Here is a 17,293-nt window from a genome sequence, read left to right as displayed (position 1 = left end):
GTCCCCAGACCCAGGCAACATCTTTCTTTAGCAACTCTGTGATAGGGTGTAGTATTGTGGATAAATCTGGAAGGAACCTGCCCACATAATTTACAAGGCCCAATATTTGTCTCAGCTCATGTACATCAGAAGGACTTTTCATCTGTTCAATAGCACAGATTTTGTCGTGGTCCGTCTTGATGCCATGCCCAAAGTAACATACCTCAGCTTTCCTAAAATGGCATTTCTCCTTATTTAATTTCAGCCCAGACTCTTTAATGGCCTGCAGCACACAGCTCAATCGCTGATCATGTTCTTTCAATGTAGACCCATACACCAAGATGTCGTCCATGACGACTGCAGTGCCCTCGTGGTCTCTTAGGCGAGAGCTCATTTCTCTTTGAAAGATTTCAGGAGCAGAGGATATCCCGAAGGGGAGTCTGCAGAAGCAAAACCGACCTACCGGTGTAATAAAGGTAGTCAGTTTGCAGCACTTTGGATCTAAGGGTATCTGCCAGAAGCCGCTGGAAGCATCCAGTGTTAAGAAGAACTTCGCCCCAGCCAATTTCAGAGCTATGTCTTTAAGTGTCGGCAGCACATATCTCTCTCTCTTCACCGCCTCATTCAGCCTTTTCAAGTCTACGCAGATGCGTACTTTCCAGGCACAATGGGGGCACACCAGTCAGTTGCTTCAACAACCTCTTCAATAACTCCCATATTCTTCATACGCAGAAGCTCCTTCTCCACTTGAGGCATGAGTGGGAACGGAATTCTATGGGGAGTGGTAATGCTGTATGGGACTGCGTCACCTTTAAGTGATATACGGACTGGGTTGCAATTCAGTAAGCCCAATTCACCAAATATATCTTCTGAGATCTCATTCACTCTGGCTACTAGGCCCAAACCACAGGCTGCTTTTCTGCTCAATAAATTGTTAACAAACTGACCTCTTATCACATGCACCCACACAGGGCCATCTTTAAAATTTACTGGACCCTGGGCAAAACATTTCTTGGGCCCCCCACCCCATGCAATTTCGCTCTCCACCCCAACATCCCAAAAAACAACTAAATCAATTTATTTTATAATTTTTTTTAAATTATTAGCCCAGCAGTGGATCATCCACTGCTGGGCTCATCATTTTAAAAAAAAAATGAAACAAATTGCAATATTTGAAACTGTACCTAAGCAGCACTAATAAGTAAATAAATATATAAATTCCTCCACTGTGGATTCATTTAATATTCTTTTGAATGTGATTCTGGTGTGAGGTTACCTGGTTAAAGAGATTTAGGGCAGCCAACAGGAGCAAAGCAAGGTAAAGATTGAGGAGGAAGCATGGAGGTGCAGGCAAATATAAGTTTACTGACTGGAACCGCAGAACTACTATGGGAAGCTGTAATATCTGCAACAGAGAAAACAAAAACTATAAAAATAAACCTTACATTAATGTGTGAAGTATCAGCATGACACTATACATCAGCCACAGCAGCACATGTCACTTATTTGCTAGGAACAAGTTCCCTCTCACCCTGCACTAGACAATGCTGCATTGGGAGGGGCCTGTGTGTGCACTCACTTATTCTTCCCACTGACACCTTTCTACAAAGCACTGTTCCCCTAACAAACTTCAGTTAGTTGATCTTAGGGCCACAGCAGAAAGAGCAGGGCTAAGGGGACCAGCGGACTGGATGCTGTCTGTCCAAGGCTGCATGGATACAGTGTGAGATGAGTCACACAGCCTCAAGACTGAAGAGAGCAGTATATGCAGCTGCACAGATGCTCAAATCCTCACGTGCCTGCCACTCCAGCTTTCTGCTGCATGCGCCTACAGTCAGTCCAACCCAGAAACAATCCCCACCACCAGAGCAGTTACCTGGTAACAGTGGTAACCCCATTAGGACCTTTTCTGATGCAGCAGGAATGGCTGGATGCTGAGTTAGGGCTTTGCATTCAGTGCTGCACAGTGCACATCTAAAACAGCACATGGCACTAGCTTGGCATGTCACATGACACCGGCACGGTCTGGCACAGTTTTTTAAAAATATATATATAAGCAGAGTACTTTTGACTGTGACAGTATTAGGACTGAATGTGTGTGTTCCCCATGTCACATCAACAGTCTGGTATGAACCATTAAAAAAAAAAAAAAAATATATATATTTTTTTTAGGACTCTTGGGCCCCTCAACAGAGACTGGGCCCTGGGCAGCTGCCCCTTTTGCCCTGTGTTAAAGACGGTCCTGCACCCACATGGTGAATTTCCTTTGCTTGTACTCGCAGCTGGCAAGAAATTTCCCCACACAATCAATGTGGCCACCAGGACCATGGACTTTTTTTTAACTTTCGCCAGCTGAGGCTGTCAAGGCAGTTTTATGAATGCTGCAAGGGACATAACAGTGATGTCTGCTCCTGTGTCAATCTTAAAGGCAACTTTGGCTCCCATTACAGTAAGAGTAACCCCTCTAATCTTCATCTGAACCAGGCCGTTCAACAACAGACCCTACAAAGGACACTTCTTGACCCTCCTGGTTGCTATCCACCTGCATCTCCTTAATATATTCAGTTTTACACCTCTTCAAAATGGCCCATTCGGTTACATTTTCTACATCTTTTGTCTTTAACAGGGCATATGACACTCTGATCATGGGTACGGTTGCACCGTGTGCAGCGGGCATGCTGCGCCCATCCACTTCTGGGCCCATCTGTTGCCCTTGGTCTACCACTCACACTGTGCCTTTCACTAGCAGCCCTCTTGAACTGCTGCACTTAATTCACAATACTCTCAGACCTCAGATCAGCACTTTGCTTTTTCACCCCAGTTCACTCTGGCGGGCCATCCTAATAGCCCCATCTAATGTTAAATCAGCCTCCAACTGTAGCTTCAGTGAGACTTCAGCATCTGCAATTCCTATGACTATTCTGTCTCTGATTTGCTCCTCTTTAGCAACCCCAAACTCACAGAATTCAGCTAGTTCATACAGGCTGCGCACAAATGACTCCACAGATTCTCCCACACGCTGGGCACGTTTGTGAAAACAAGCCCTCTCATGAATCACATTTCTTTTGGGCACAAAGTGGGCACTGAGTTTGTTCATAACTATGTCAAAGTCAAATTCTTCCCCTTCTTGGAAAGTAAGGGCATTGCACAGTGGCTCCACATCTTTCCCCATAGAGTATAAAAGAGAATTAACTTGTACTTCACCACTCTCCTTGTCCAGCTTAGAAGCAATCCTGAAGCGCTGAAACCGCTGACACCATGTGGGCCAAGCTGCAGACTGAGAAAAATCAAAAGGCTCAGGTGGGGTAAACTTCGACATCGTCATCAATCAGGAAACAGAAGCGCAGGCAAGAACTTCTGACACCATGTCATGAGATGCAGGACACAGCAAAGAGGGTACAACACTATACTTATTGCAGAGCATGGAAGTATACATCTGGTACCATAGATCTCACTTAGTAACTGTGACATAGACAAACAAGCCTAAGCCCCGCCCCATCCGGTGACATCACTTCCCACTCTCATCACACCCCCACCCACCAAACCCCACAAAATAAAAAACCTAACACTAAAAAATCTAAACTATCCATTGCCCTGAAAAGGGCATTTGTATGGGCATTGCCCTTAAAAGGGCATTCAGCTCTTTTGCTTCCCATCCCTGAATTAGAAAACAATATAGCAATAACATTTAGTTAAACGCAAAAACACCTATAACCACAGTTATTGAAGGCTTTTCAACCAAGTTTACACAGAAATTTTTAGAGACCTTTCTGGAAGTAAAATATTTGAAAAGTTAAACATGCCAAGCTAATTCATTTAATTTTGATGACTGCCTAATATGTTTACATGCAATTTTTCACTTAAATAATAATGTATTAATAATTAAAACATTTTTTATAATTAACATGCTTAAATCTTCAAACACTTAATTGTAAACAAAACAGAACATTTAAATGACCAGATTTAGCTCATGTAAAGACTTCTGTACATTTTATTTAAAAATCTAATCTTTTAAAATTTGAACTGCACCTGTTGAAAAACTGTAACATTGAATAGAAGCAAATTCAATTGTGACAGCACAAATAAACTTATTAAAGCAAACTATGTTAAAGCAAGTGCACGTAAGGAGGTACTGTCACTACCCCTAAATGAATATATGTATATATACTCCCAGCACAAGAATACAGAGACAAAGCAGCTTATATAATGTTTATTCATTAGCTCATATCAAACAAGATGATGCAGAATAAATTTCAAGGGCCCCAAGTCATCACACACACTCATCACACATACAACAAAAAAATAAACAAATAAGATACATGCAGAGATACCCCCAAGGCATCCTAAGGGGGGGGTCACCAGCAGTCCAGGGTAAGCAGGCAAGTAAGCAGATTAGTATTGTACATCACAATCCCTGAAAGTCTGTTTATGGTGTATTTCCCAAGTAGTAAAAAGTTTACGCTGTTTATAAAATATTCCCCCTAAACAGACCCAGGAACACAAAGGCTAATCCACTGACCAAACAAATAATATATTAGGCAACAGTCCCAGATTAATGGGTTCAGTAATACTGTACAAAGTGTGTCAATACAAGCGTGAGCAGTCATAGTAAGCACTGATATCTCTAATACGGCAACTTCTCACAGCATGAGTGACTATAGAGGAAAGTCTTTAGTATTCGGCTCAATCCTAATCAGGTCATCCACCACCACCTGTTTCGGTCAGTATCTATTCAGCGGCCCAACCTGTCCGGATCATCCACCGTTACTTAGTTTGAAAACGCTTGGACACAGCACTTGTAATGCTTGTGGCTCTCCTGTCAGCTGCTGATGACGTCACTCCCATTCTGTATATACAAAATTACAAAACCAAAAGCAGAATAATATACTTAAAGGAGCACTGTATGAATTAGATCATAGAGATATAATATGAATACATACAAATGTGTAAAGGACATAAATGCAATAGAATACATCAATGAAATTTATTGCAAAAATGCATGAAATTAGATGACAAGTTCAATTCGAAAAAATACAACCTACCACAGCCCTGATTTATGTAAAAGTGCCCCAAGAGATTTCTTGATTTAGACCCCTAGAAGACATAGTATCAAACTTTTTTATCAATTTGGCCTATTTTTTAAAGAGGATATTTTGTCTGTCGCCTCCCCTTCTTAAAGGGGCAACACCATTCATAATATGGAAACGTAACTGGCTTTTATTGTAGCAAGCAATCGTAAAATGATGGGCAACAGGGGCATCCTCATCCAATTTGCCAATCGCTGCTTTATGCTTATGAATCCTGTCCTTAGCATGTTGGGTTGTTTCTCCCACATATGGAAACCCACATGGGCATTTAATAAGATATATAATGTACTTGAAGTTACAAGACAAAATAGACACTAATAGGTATACTGGGTACTGAGAATTGCTTAGATTGGCGAGTGCTTCTAACAAGAAGGGATTCTCTATCTTTTGTTGCAACCTTAGCAAGGCTGTTATCAAGAACATCCTGGGGATAACCTGTATTCTTGAATTTAAGGGACATTTAATCAAGTCTCCTTTGGCATTTGATTGGGTCATCCACTATCCTTTTTGTATGTAGTAATTGACTATAAGGTAAGCTCTTAATCATCGCTGGAGGATGAAAGCTATCGTAATGCAACAGATTATTTCTATCTGTCTTCTTTGAGAAGATGTCACAGTCCAGAGAACCCCCCTTGATTGAAACCCTAGTGTCCAGAAAACAAATTTGTTCAACATTCATATCCATAGTGAATTTTAAATTTTCTGAAGCAGTATTCAATCTGGAGATAAAACAATCTAGATTAATAGAGGTACCTGTCCAAATCATAAAAATATCATCCATATAACGAAACCAACATAAAATGGACCTCTTAAATGCTTCATCAATATATACCACCTCCTCCTCAAATTTGCCTACGAAGAGGTTGGCATACGTGGGGGCCACATTTGAGCCCATTGCAGTTTCATTTCTCTGGACATAGAAAGTGTCCTCAAACATAAAGTAATTTTCATACAGGACCAGTTTGAAAAGGTCCTTGATGAATCACCTCTCATTAGGAGAGTATAGCCCATCTTTGTCCAGAAAATAGAAGACACTTTCTATGCCCAAAGCATGAGGTATCGAAGTATATAGACTCAAAATATCAATTGTCCCAAGGGTACAAACAGGTGGGATCACTAAAGCTGAGACTCTGCCCAAGAAGTCTGTAGTATCTTGTAAATAGGGCTCAACGTATCCTAATAATGGTCTAGTGAGATGGTTCCAAAAAAATGGTAAAAGCTTGGAAGTCGCAGTCTGTACCTGCCACTATCGAGCGTATTGGTGGATTAGCAATGTCCTTCTGTATTTTGGGTAATACATAAAACACAGGAATGATCAGATTTTCATTGATTAGGAATCTAGCCTGTTTATTGGTAATAATATTCATCATAGATGCCTCAAGGGCTAACTTTTTAATTGTGAGCAGCAATCTAGAGGTGGGATCCAGTCTAAATACCTCATAATTAGTAACATCCTTTAATTGTTTAAAAACTTCCTCTCTATATTGATTCCTATTGATGATGACTAAAGCGCCGCCTTTGTCCACCGGCTTCAGAATGATGTTAGTATAATTCTAAATATCCCTGATGAGGCCCTTTTTCAGATGGAGACAGATTAAATTTAGTCTTCATATTTATACTTCTGCGCAGTCTATCTAACTCCTGTTTGACCAGTGTGATATATGCCTCCACCATTGCATTAGATTGGGGAGGATTAAAGGTACTCTTAGGTTTGATATGCTGCACATGGAACTGAAAGGGAGTAATACAAGAAGATTTGGCAGTGCTCTTAAAATCTTGATTATTAAAGAAACTCTTTAATCTCAGACTCCTAAAAAATGTTTGTAGATATCATTCTGTAGTGAAGAAGTCTGGATACATGGATGGCATGAAACATAACCCTTTCTGCAATACTCTCAATGTAGCATCATCTAGGACCCTACCAGAGATATTCACAACTAGATTCTCTTCCTCTGCTATCGTCTGTTCTGTCTCATTGAGATTTGGTACCCAACATTTCCTGTGTTTCCTCCCCCCTCTTCTTTGGCTCTTCTTCGACTCCTTGATCCACGGCCTCTGATAGAAAAAACGGGGATGAGTCACTATACGAAGAAGAGTCTCCTAGGAGCCCCTGTGAATAACCAGGTCTCCTATTATCCCTCCGAAAGGGGACAAAGTCTGGATTACGCAATCTATAGACTTTGTTGTTCTGAGAGTCAGATAGGTCTCTTTGGAATTTTTTATATTTTTTACTTTCAAGTGTCTTTCTGAAATTAACCAATTCCCCATCCAACTTAGATTTCAAATTATTAAATTCTGTTTAGGATTTGAGTGATCTCAATGCTGATTCAGCAGACTCAATCTCCTTTTGAATTTTGATACTAACATCATTTTGAAGCTGGCGGACAAAGGCTGTGCTTTAGTCATCATGAATAGGAATCGATATAGAGAGGAAGTTTTTAAATAGTTCAATAATGTCACAAATTATGAGGTGATTAGACTGGATCCCACCTCTAGATTGCTGCTCACAATTAAAAAATTAGTCCTTGAGGCATCTATGATGAATATTATTTCCAATAAACAGGCTAGATTCCTAATCAATGAAAATCTGATCATTCCTGTGTTTTATGTATTACCCAAAATACACAAGGACATTGCTAATCCCCCGGGACGTCCGATAGTGGCAGGTACAAACTCAGTCTTCCAACTTTTGGACATTTTTTTGGATCATCTCACTAGACCATTATTAAGATACGTTGAGTCCTATTTACAAGATACTACAGACTTCTTGGGCAGAGTCTCAGCTTTAGTGACCCCTCCTAGTTAAACCCTTGTGACACTTGACATTTCGAGTCTATATACTTTGATACCTCATGCTTTGGGCATAGAAAGTGTCTTCTATTTTCTGGACAAAGATGGACTATACTCTCATAATGAGAGGCGATTCATCAAGGACATTTTTAAACCTGGTCCTGTATGAAAATTACTTTATGTTTGAGGACACTTTCTATGTCCAGTGAAAAAAAATGCAATGAGCTCAAATGTGGCCCCTATGTATGCCAACCTCTTTTTTGGGTAATTTGAGGAGGAGGCAGTATATGTTGATGAAGCATTTAAGAGGTCAGTTTTATGTTGGTTTCATTATATAGACAATATTTTTATGATTTGAACAGGTACCTCTATTTATCTGGATTGTTTAATCTCCAGATTGAATGCAGCTTCAGAAAATTAAAAATTTACTATGGAGATGAATGTTGAACAAATTAGTTTTCTGGACACTAGGGTGTCAATCAAGGGGGGTTCTCTCGACTGACATCTTCTGGAAGAAGACAGATAGAAATAATCTGTTGAATTACAATAGCTTTCATCCTCCAGCAATGATTGAGAGCTTACCATATAGTCAATTACTACATACAAAATGGAGAGTGGATGATCCAATCAAATGCCAAAGGAGACTTGATGAAATGTCCCTTAAATTCAAGAATAGAGGTTATCCCCAGGATGTTCTTGATAACATTGAATTATACAATAGAGAAAGAGAGAGCGCTGAAAAAATCACCTCAAAGTACACAGGTTGATATCAAAAAATCCCCAGATTAAATTGATAAGTGAAAGTCTATGTGTGTGATCTTCCTGCGCTAAGGACCAATATAATTGGTTCTAGAGCTAAAACTGTTGAGGTGGGTAGGAATATAAAGAAACACTATAGAGAATGAATTTTTATATATAAACAAATTTTCTTTTATCTTATACAATAAAAAGGTAAAAAATGATAAAAAATCCTCCTTGGCTCTTAAAATAAATTGTTTAAAAGCAATTGCTAAAAATTTTTTTCTTTTTTCAGCGAATGGCAAAGGCAAAAAAATCACAAAGGCAAAAAAAATCAAGCAGTAGATATAGTTAGTATACACAGTGGATTAGGAGGCATGAGAGGTTAGTAGACAAAGAAATGGGGTTAGAAAGATCAAGATATGTTGGACAAATAAAGATAGAAGGATATTAGAACATAAAACATTTTTTTCTTTAAAAGTTAAGCAAAGTGCTATATTAGCAGGTTACCAAATTATTGCATGTAAAAAGCAGTTTGCTGCATATATTAGGTAGCGTATTGCACACCAAAAGAGCGTGTTGCACAAAGAAAGCGTATTGCACATAAAAAGCAAGCTTTAGTATATGAAATCCAGCCTATATGAGTCAAAGCAGGGTTATATTTAAAACGTTGTATGCAAATGTTCTTTTCTGTGCACAGGTAAAGATTATGGCAGGTAAAAGTTAATGCCGTCTCTTTATATTAAGGGTACCTTATATGATCAAGATATAGCTTGTTCAGTGTTCCAATCCTGACTTTTTGATAGGAATATTCCCGAATTTTTGGAGTAGCGGTAAAGCCAGGTTACCTTTAGATTGTTGGTTCCAAAGTGAGCGTCTGATGGTTTACAGATACGATGTCGTTGTCCTGTTTCTTTCACTTAATGGTAAATCCAGGTTACCATTAAGTTTTTCCAAACGGCATACAGGCCTGGTGAGTTGTAGATGCAACGCCTTTTTTAGCGTCTAAAAGCAGGGTAATTCCCGTCCGGTCTTTTCCTCACTGGTTTGCTGGAGGTAATAGTCTGACGTCACAGACTACGGTGGCTCAATATTGCCAAAAAAGAAGTAACGCGTTTCGGTCGTGGACCTTTCTCAAACTTCTGATTTGGTTAGTGTCCATGGTGCTCTTTTTATAGCGGAGCATGTGTCCTAAAAAAGTGTATAAGCACCTCCTTATATTTAGCAATTTGATATGGCTTATGTATAAATAGCAAGATGGCAAATTCAAGCCATAGTTGATTTGTATATATTCAACAATAAGATATATATAATATAACGCACAACATTAAAAAAGTTTATAAAAGAAAAAGCTGAGTATTTAGAATATGTGTATATTTATTTAAGTAGGTTTATATGCTGTACTCTGTAAGTGGAAATGTCTGGGGCTGGAAGCAGGAAAAACATTAAAAAGGAGTTCTCTTTTTGCCTGAGAGGTTGCGCTGTTTTTTTGAGCAATATTACTTGTAAGCCAGAGACAGTTTTTTTTCTCTGTGCTTATTTGTAAAAAATAAGAATAAAGATAAACATAAAAGATATATACACAATAGTGGTGAGAATAAAAAATCATCCAAAATTAATGAATGGAGACATAGTATATCTATTAGAATACATTGTAGTTATATTATATATACAGAATGATTATTTGCAAAGAGGGTAATGCTATATATATATTTTCAGAGGGTATTTTAGAGAATAAGTTATGTAAGCCTATATATATATATGTGTAATAATAAAATATAATAAAATATATTTCTTATCTTCAATTGACAATTAGTGTAGAACATTTTAAATCCCTAGACGTCCATCAGAGGACCTTAAGTTCAACATATGTCTTATTGGCTATCAATAAATTATTCCTGCATAAAACTGCCTAGATTAAACTCTAAATTCATGCCCTTGGGGGTTAGGGTGTCTAAGTCAAAAATCCACTTTGCCTCTGATCTCAAAAGGGCATGGGTCGGATTCCCTCCTCTCCAATTTTTTCTTAGTTTGTCTATGATAGTGTAGCTAAAGTGCTTCAGATCGCCATTGTTACATTTTTTAAAATGTCTTGGTACTGGGAGTTCTCTATTCCTATCATCGTTCATGTGTTCAATTGATGAAATGTGTTCCCTAATACGATCCCGAGCTGTTCTATCCGACTCGCCCACATATTGGGCCCCACAGCTGCATTCTAATAAATATATAATATGTTTGTCCGTACATCTATAGGTTCCTTTTATGTAAAATTCCTTCCCTGTTGTTGTGGATCCAAAGGACTTTCTTTTTGTGGCATATTTGCAGGCCTTGCAGGTGCAGCATGGAAAAAAGCCTTGCACATCCTTTCCCCATAAATCTTTCTGGTTTTTCATATTCAATTTCTTTTTGAGGTCTGTTGGCACTAACATATTCTTTAGGTTTCTAGACTTTCTATATATTATTTTTGGATGTTCGGGTAGAGATGAACCTAAAACTACGTCTTTTTTTAGGATAGGCCAGTGCTTTTTCATGATTTTTTCTATGATCCCTTTGTTGCAATTGTACTGTGTTATAAAGGGGAGAAACATTTCTCCAATCTGCGGCTGTTCTTGTTTATGTTTGTTGAGCAATTGTTCTCTTGGTTTATTTTTACAAATTAACATATCTGCTTCTATTTTTTCTTTTTTGTATCCCCTCTCTTCAAACCTTTTTATTAAAATGCTTGACTGTTTTAGATAGTCTTCATCGTTATTACAGTTTTTTCGAATCCGAGTGAACTGGCTTTTGGGAATGTTATCCTTCCATCTTTCTAGATGGCAGCTGGTCGCATGTATATAATTATTCGTATCAACGGGTTTAAAATAGGTCTTGGTTAAAATTTTATTGTCCACTATTCTGATATCTAAATCTAGAAATTGGATGTTTGAGTGGCTGCTGGTGTAAGTAAATTTTAAATTGTTTATATTGTTATTCATGCGAGATATAAACCAGTCTAGATCTTCTATATTCCCTTTCCACACTATCAGAATATCATCTATATACCTTTTATAGAGAACCAGGTTTGCTCCCAGATCTATGGAGTCCAGAAAAATATGTTCCCACAGACCCATGAATAAATTGGCATAACTGGGAGCAAACCTGGTTCCCATTGCTGTACCACATTGCTGGACGAAATATTTGTCTTCAAAAACAAAAAAGTTATGGTTAAGGATAAATTTAATACTTTCTGTAATAAATTCTTTTTGCTCTTTGGGTAGAGAGTGATCTTTGTTTAGATAGAATTCAACTGCTTCCAAACCTTTTATGATGTTCTATACATGTGTAAAGTGCCGATGCATCACACGTGGCCAGGATATAATCGCTTTCCCATTCTAAATTTTGTAGTGTAGTCAGGACTTCTGTGGAGTCTTTTAGATATGAGGGGAGGCTTACTACATATTTTTGTAGGTATTGGTCTACATACTGTGATAAATTGGCCGTTAGTGAACCTATCCCCGATATTATTGGGCGGCTTGGAGGAGAAGTGAGACATTTATGTATTTTGGGTAGGCAGTAAAACAGTGGGATTTTTGGAAACTTCATAGACAGGAAGCCATATTCCTTATCATTCAGAATGCCTGATTCGTTAGCCCTTAAAAGAAGTACCTCTAATTCCTTTTTATAGATAGGGGTAGGATCTCTTTTTAGAATTTTGTATGTCTTAGTGTCATTCAATAGAGTGTATGCCATATCCATATATTTTTCTTTATCTAAAATAACAATACCCCCACCTTTGTCTGCCGGTTTGACTACAATATCTTTGTTCTTTTCTAGTCTTTTTATAGCTTCATATTGATTTTTATCTATATTTGAGCGTGTTTTATTTAATTTATTTTCGTCTAAGCTTTTAATATCATCTAGGACCATTTTTTCAAAGGTTTCTATTGCTCCCCCTTTTATGTGTTTTGGGTAAAAAGTGGATTTTTGTTTTAGGTTAGTGTGTACAAAATTATCTTCTTCTAAATCTTGGTTCGAGGTAATTTCTCTTTCCAAAGAGGTTTTCAAAAACCATTTTTTTACTGTTAGGTTTTTTATGTATTTATGCACATCATTATAAGTATTACATTTATTCAACCTTTGTGTAGGGGCAAAGGACAATCCTTTATTCAAAATCTTAATCTCATTATCATCAAGTGGGTTTTTGCTAAGATTATATATTCCTTTACTCTCTATCTTTGTCTTATGTTTTTTATTTGTATGTTTTCTTCTCCCTCTCTTTCCTCGTTTTCTGATGCTCTTCTTTTCCTTTGTGCTCTTGCTGATTGAGATATATTTGTTTGTGTAGGTGTTTGTGGAACATTTTTAGCTCTAGAACCAATGATATTGGTCCTTAGCGCAGGAAGATCACACACATAGATTGTTCTTGATAACAGCCTTGCTAAGGTTGCAACAAAAGATAAAGAATCCCTTCTTTTTAGAAGCACTCACCAATCTAAGCAATTCTCAGTACCCAGTATACCTATTAGTGGCTATTTCTCTTGTAACTTCAAGTACATTATACATCTTATTAAATGCCCATGTCGGCTTCCATATGTGGGAGAAACAACCCAACATGCTAAGGACAGGATTCATCAGCATAAAGCTGCGATTGGCAAATTGGATGAGGATGCCCCTGTTGCCCATCATCAACAGCCTTGCTAAGGTTGCAACAAAAGATAGAGAATCCCTTCTTGTTAGAAGCACTCGCCAATCTAAGCAATTCTCAGTACCCTTTGTTACTCAATTTGGTTTACACAGTGGAAAATTACAATCTATCATATTAAACACAAGATGGCCATATTAATTCTATTTTCAAAAATCCACCTCAATTTTCATACAAACGTAATAGGAAACTTAGGGATGACTTAATTCGGGCAGATTTAGGGACACTAAAATGCCCCCCCCCCCTGATTAATAAGAAAGGTTGCTATGTCTGCATAAATGGTGCCCAATGTCACTCCCTACAACAGGGAGATGCTATAACCCATCCACACAAATGGTGATTTCTCTTGTAACTCCAAGTACATTATATATGTTATTAAATACCCATGTGGGCTTCCATATGTGGGAAAAACAACCCAACATGCTAAGGACAGGATTCATCAGCATAAAGCTACAATTGGATGAGGATGCCCCTGTTGCCCATCTTTTTACGATTGCTGGCCACAATAAAAGCCAGTTACATTTCCATATTGTGAATGGTGTTGCCTCTTTAAAAGAAGGGGAGGTGACAGACAAAAGATCTTCTTTAAAAAATAGGCCTAATAGGTGTCGTGGAAGCATTTGCTTCTGCTATTCGATCTAACGAGGATATTCGGGGCATACAGATTCAAGACACTAGCCACAAGATACTCCTATATGCTGATGACATTTTGTTTTGCTTAGCAAACCCAATATCATCCATTCCCCCGTTAATGTCAGAACTAGATCAATTTCAAGCAATCTCCAATTATTTAATTAATAAATCATAAACAGAGCTATTAACTATAAACTGCAATGATACTATGCTAAGCCAGATCAATGACCTGTGCCCTTTTCACATTCAATCTTGTTCTCTAAAATACCTAGACATACACCTCACACCTAATACAGACACACCGTGCAATCATGATTTACCAACTACATAATGAACAGACCCTCTTTCATTTGTGTGACCTGATTGAAGGTAGTTTTTCCATGTTCACAGATTGGTTACTGCTACATCAATGCCACTCCTTTATCATAAAACACCCAGACAGGAAAAACCTACTCCGCCAGACGACTCCATATGAATCTCTATGTAAGGCTACCAACCCCACAAAATGCACCCTATCCATAGTATATTCTCTATTGCAGTACAAACCCCAGTGATACACCCCGTATTTCATAAACCGTTGGTCTGGTGACTTTAATGTCAAAATATCTCAATTTGACATGTCCCGAATCTTCTCTAACGTAACTAGTCTCTTCCTCTAGCAGGGTTATCGAGACCAACCTAAAAATGATCCAAAAGTGTAATTGGACACCCTCAAGCTATTAAACAAGCTATACGCTTCTGCTAACGATAGGTGTTGGAGGTATGAAAAGTCTACGGGTACCATGGGCCATGTTTGGTGGACATGTCCTCCCATAAAAGCTTGCTGGGAAAACATTATTAAAGCCACCTCAAAGATGATAGAAGTTGAATTACCTTCTGATCCCCTGTTATGGCTACTCAATAATATACCTCACAAACTTCCAACCCACAAAAAGAAAATTAATTTCGTAGCTAGTAATAGTATAAAATCCCTCATAGCCCAAAAGTGGAAAAGCAAAGAGACACCCACAATGGCTCTCTGGTACAACAAATTTCACAGTTTTCTAGAATTAGCAGAATACGCCTACATGCTCCACAAATGAGAGCCCATTTATGCACAAATGAAAATAACTTGGGAAACCTTTATAGCTGAAGAGTTTCAACATCAATTTGACTCGACCACACAATCCTAAGATGAAGAGTAGAGCACTAAATCACATTTTACTTGATTTTCTGACTTATATGTGATTTGTTTGTTGTTATTATTGTTAATTTGGTTGTATAAACGTATATATAAGCTAAAATACATGTTAGCGGCTTTTCACAAATGATACTAGCGATATGTATGTATATTTTCGCTCAATTTGTAATGACACACTTAACTTTTTTCAAATAAAGCTGCTTTGAAACCAAAATAAATAAATAAATGGTTCACAAAATTACTGTGAATAACTGTATAATCGCAATAAAGAAAATATGAGCTGTCAAAAAATAGGCCCAATGGATAAGAAGTCTTGATACTATGTCTCCTAGAGGTCTAAATCAAGAAATCTCTTAGGGCACTTTTACGTAAAGCAGGGCTGTGGTGGGTTGGATTTTTTCTAATTGAACTTGTCATCTAATTTCATGTATTGTTTTAAATATATTTCATTGATGTATTCTATTGCATTTATGTCCTTTACACATTTGTATATATTCATATTATATCCCTATGATCTAATTCATAAAGTGCTACTTTAAAGGGACACTGAACCCAATTTTTTTCTTTCATGATTCAGATAGAGCATGCAATTTTAAACAACTTTCTAATTTACTCCTATTATCAATTTTTCTTCGTTCTTTTGCTTTCTTTATTTGAAAAAGAAGGCATCTAAGCTATTTTTTTGGTTCAGAACTATGAAAAGCACTTGTTTATTAGAAGGTGAATTTACCCACCAATCAGCAAGAACAACACAGTGTGTTCACCAAAAATGGGCCGGCATCTAAACTTACATTCTTGCATTTCAAATAAACATACCAAGAGAATGAAAAGAATTTGATAATAGGAGTAAATTAGAAAGTTGCTTTAAATTGCATGCTCTATCTGAATTCTTTCTGTGAAAAACAATCACAAGGCAGGGGCGGTTCCTAGTGGGATATAGTAGAGACAAGGTGGTATAAGCAGATAACAAATGAATACTCACAAATGGAGCAGCACCTAATTGTAAACTATATAACATCATCAGTACTATTAAGTATGTATAGGATAACCATATGTTCCCAATGGGTGCAGCAAAACTGTGAACTAGAATAACAATGTTGCATGTATACTAGGTAGTGACATGATAGATACAAAGCAAGGTGTAAATTGTAAAGGGACACAAATAAACCAACAATTTTAGAAAGCAGCCATATCTATATTTTCGTTTAACCCTCAGGCTCTCCATTAGTTGGGCGTGTTCTATTTAGAATCACCTAAATGGCCATTGTTGGGTAGTACGTATCCATAGTGATGACGCTTTGGTTCTCAATAGGACAAGGTGTGGGACTAGTCAAATGACGCCTCCTATGACGATTACGGAATTAAACTCCGTGTTATGAAGAAACATTTCCCACTCGGTTTTAATTGTATACTGAGTTCTTAATCATAAGTTGTTAGTACAAAACATAAGGTAATATATATCTTGGGCCATATTTATCAAGTGAGTATACTCGGTATTTAATCATATACATTAACAACACACTAACCCTGCTCCATGTAAACAATATACAGGTCCTTTTTGGAATGTTCATTTGTGGATGCATCAATCAGGGTTACATAATTCAAACACCACCAAGACACTAACATACACATACATTGATGGGTGTCATATAATTTTCACACCATCAGGACATTAGTATGTATATATATATAGAAAATATATAGACCAGGATAAAAGACAGGGAATTCAGCACTCTTTTCAAAAAGTTAATTTAAGCTCTAAAATAGTTTTAATGGTGTGTCAAACATTTAATGCTTGTGTAGCTGCAAAGGAGAGAACTCTCTGGCACCTTAAGGTTTAATCTCAAATGAGTATATAGATAGGTAAAAAATACCAAAAACCCAAATTGTATATATAATCACTTTATAAAGATGTTAAATTGCATAGAAAATACAACATACAAACCTGACCGGTCAGGGGATAGTGTTAAAGGGACACTGTACCCAAATTTTTTCTTTTGTAATTCAGAAAGAGCATGCAATTTTAAGCAAATTTCTAATTTACTCCTAATATCAATTTTTCTTCGTTCTCTTGCTATCATTATTTGAAAAAGAATGCATTTAAGCTTTTTTTTGGTTTCAGTACTCTGGACAGCACTTTTTTATTGGTGGATGAATTTATCCACCAATCAGCAAGGACAACCCAGGTTGTTCACCAAAAATGGG

General features: G+C 37.5%; 1 long non-coding RNA gene across 1 annotated transcript; it reads right to left on the bottom strand.

Moving 5' to 3' along the window:
• Window positions 1–4,174: 4,174 nt before the first annotated feature.
• Window positions 4,175–9,781, bottom strand: LOC128658095 (uncharacterized). Its single transcript, XR_008402135.1, has 2 exons — window positions 9,347–9,781; window positions 4,175–4,825 (listed from the first exon to the last, which is right to left on the bottom strand). It is a non-coding gene; the product is annotated as an uncharacterized LOC128658095 (long non-coding RNA).
• Between the last annotated feature and the right edge of the window lie 7,512 nt (window positions 9,782–17,293).

The sequence above is a fragment of the Bombina bombina genome, chromosome 4 (assembly GCF_027579735.1).
Source record: "Bombina bombina isolate aBomBom1 chromosome 4, aBomBom1.pri, whole genome shotgun sequence".
In the NCBI taxonomy this organism is placed as follows: domain Eukaryota; kingdom Metazoa; phylum Chordata; class Amphibia; order Anura; family Bombinatoridae; genus Bombina; species Bombina bombina.
The sequence above is the reverse complement of the archived record's forward strand: the minus strand, read 5'-3'. Positions and strand labels throughout refer to the sequence as shown.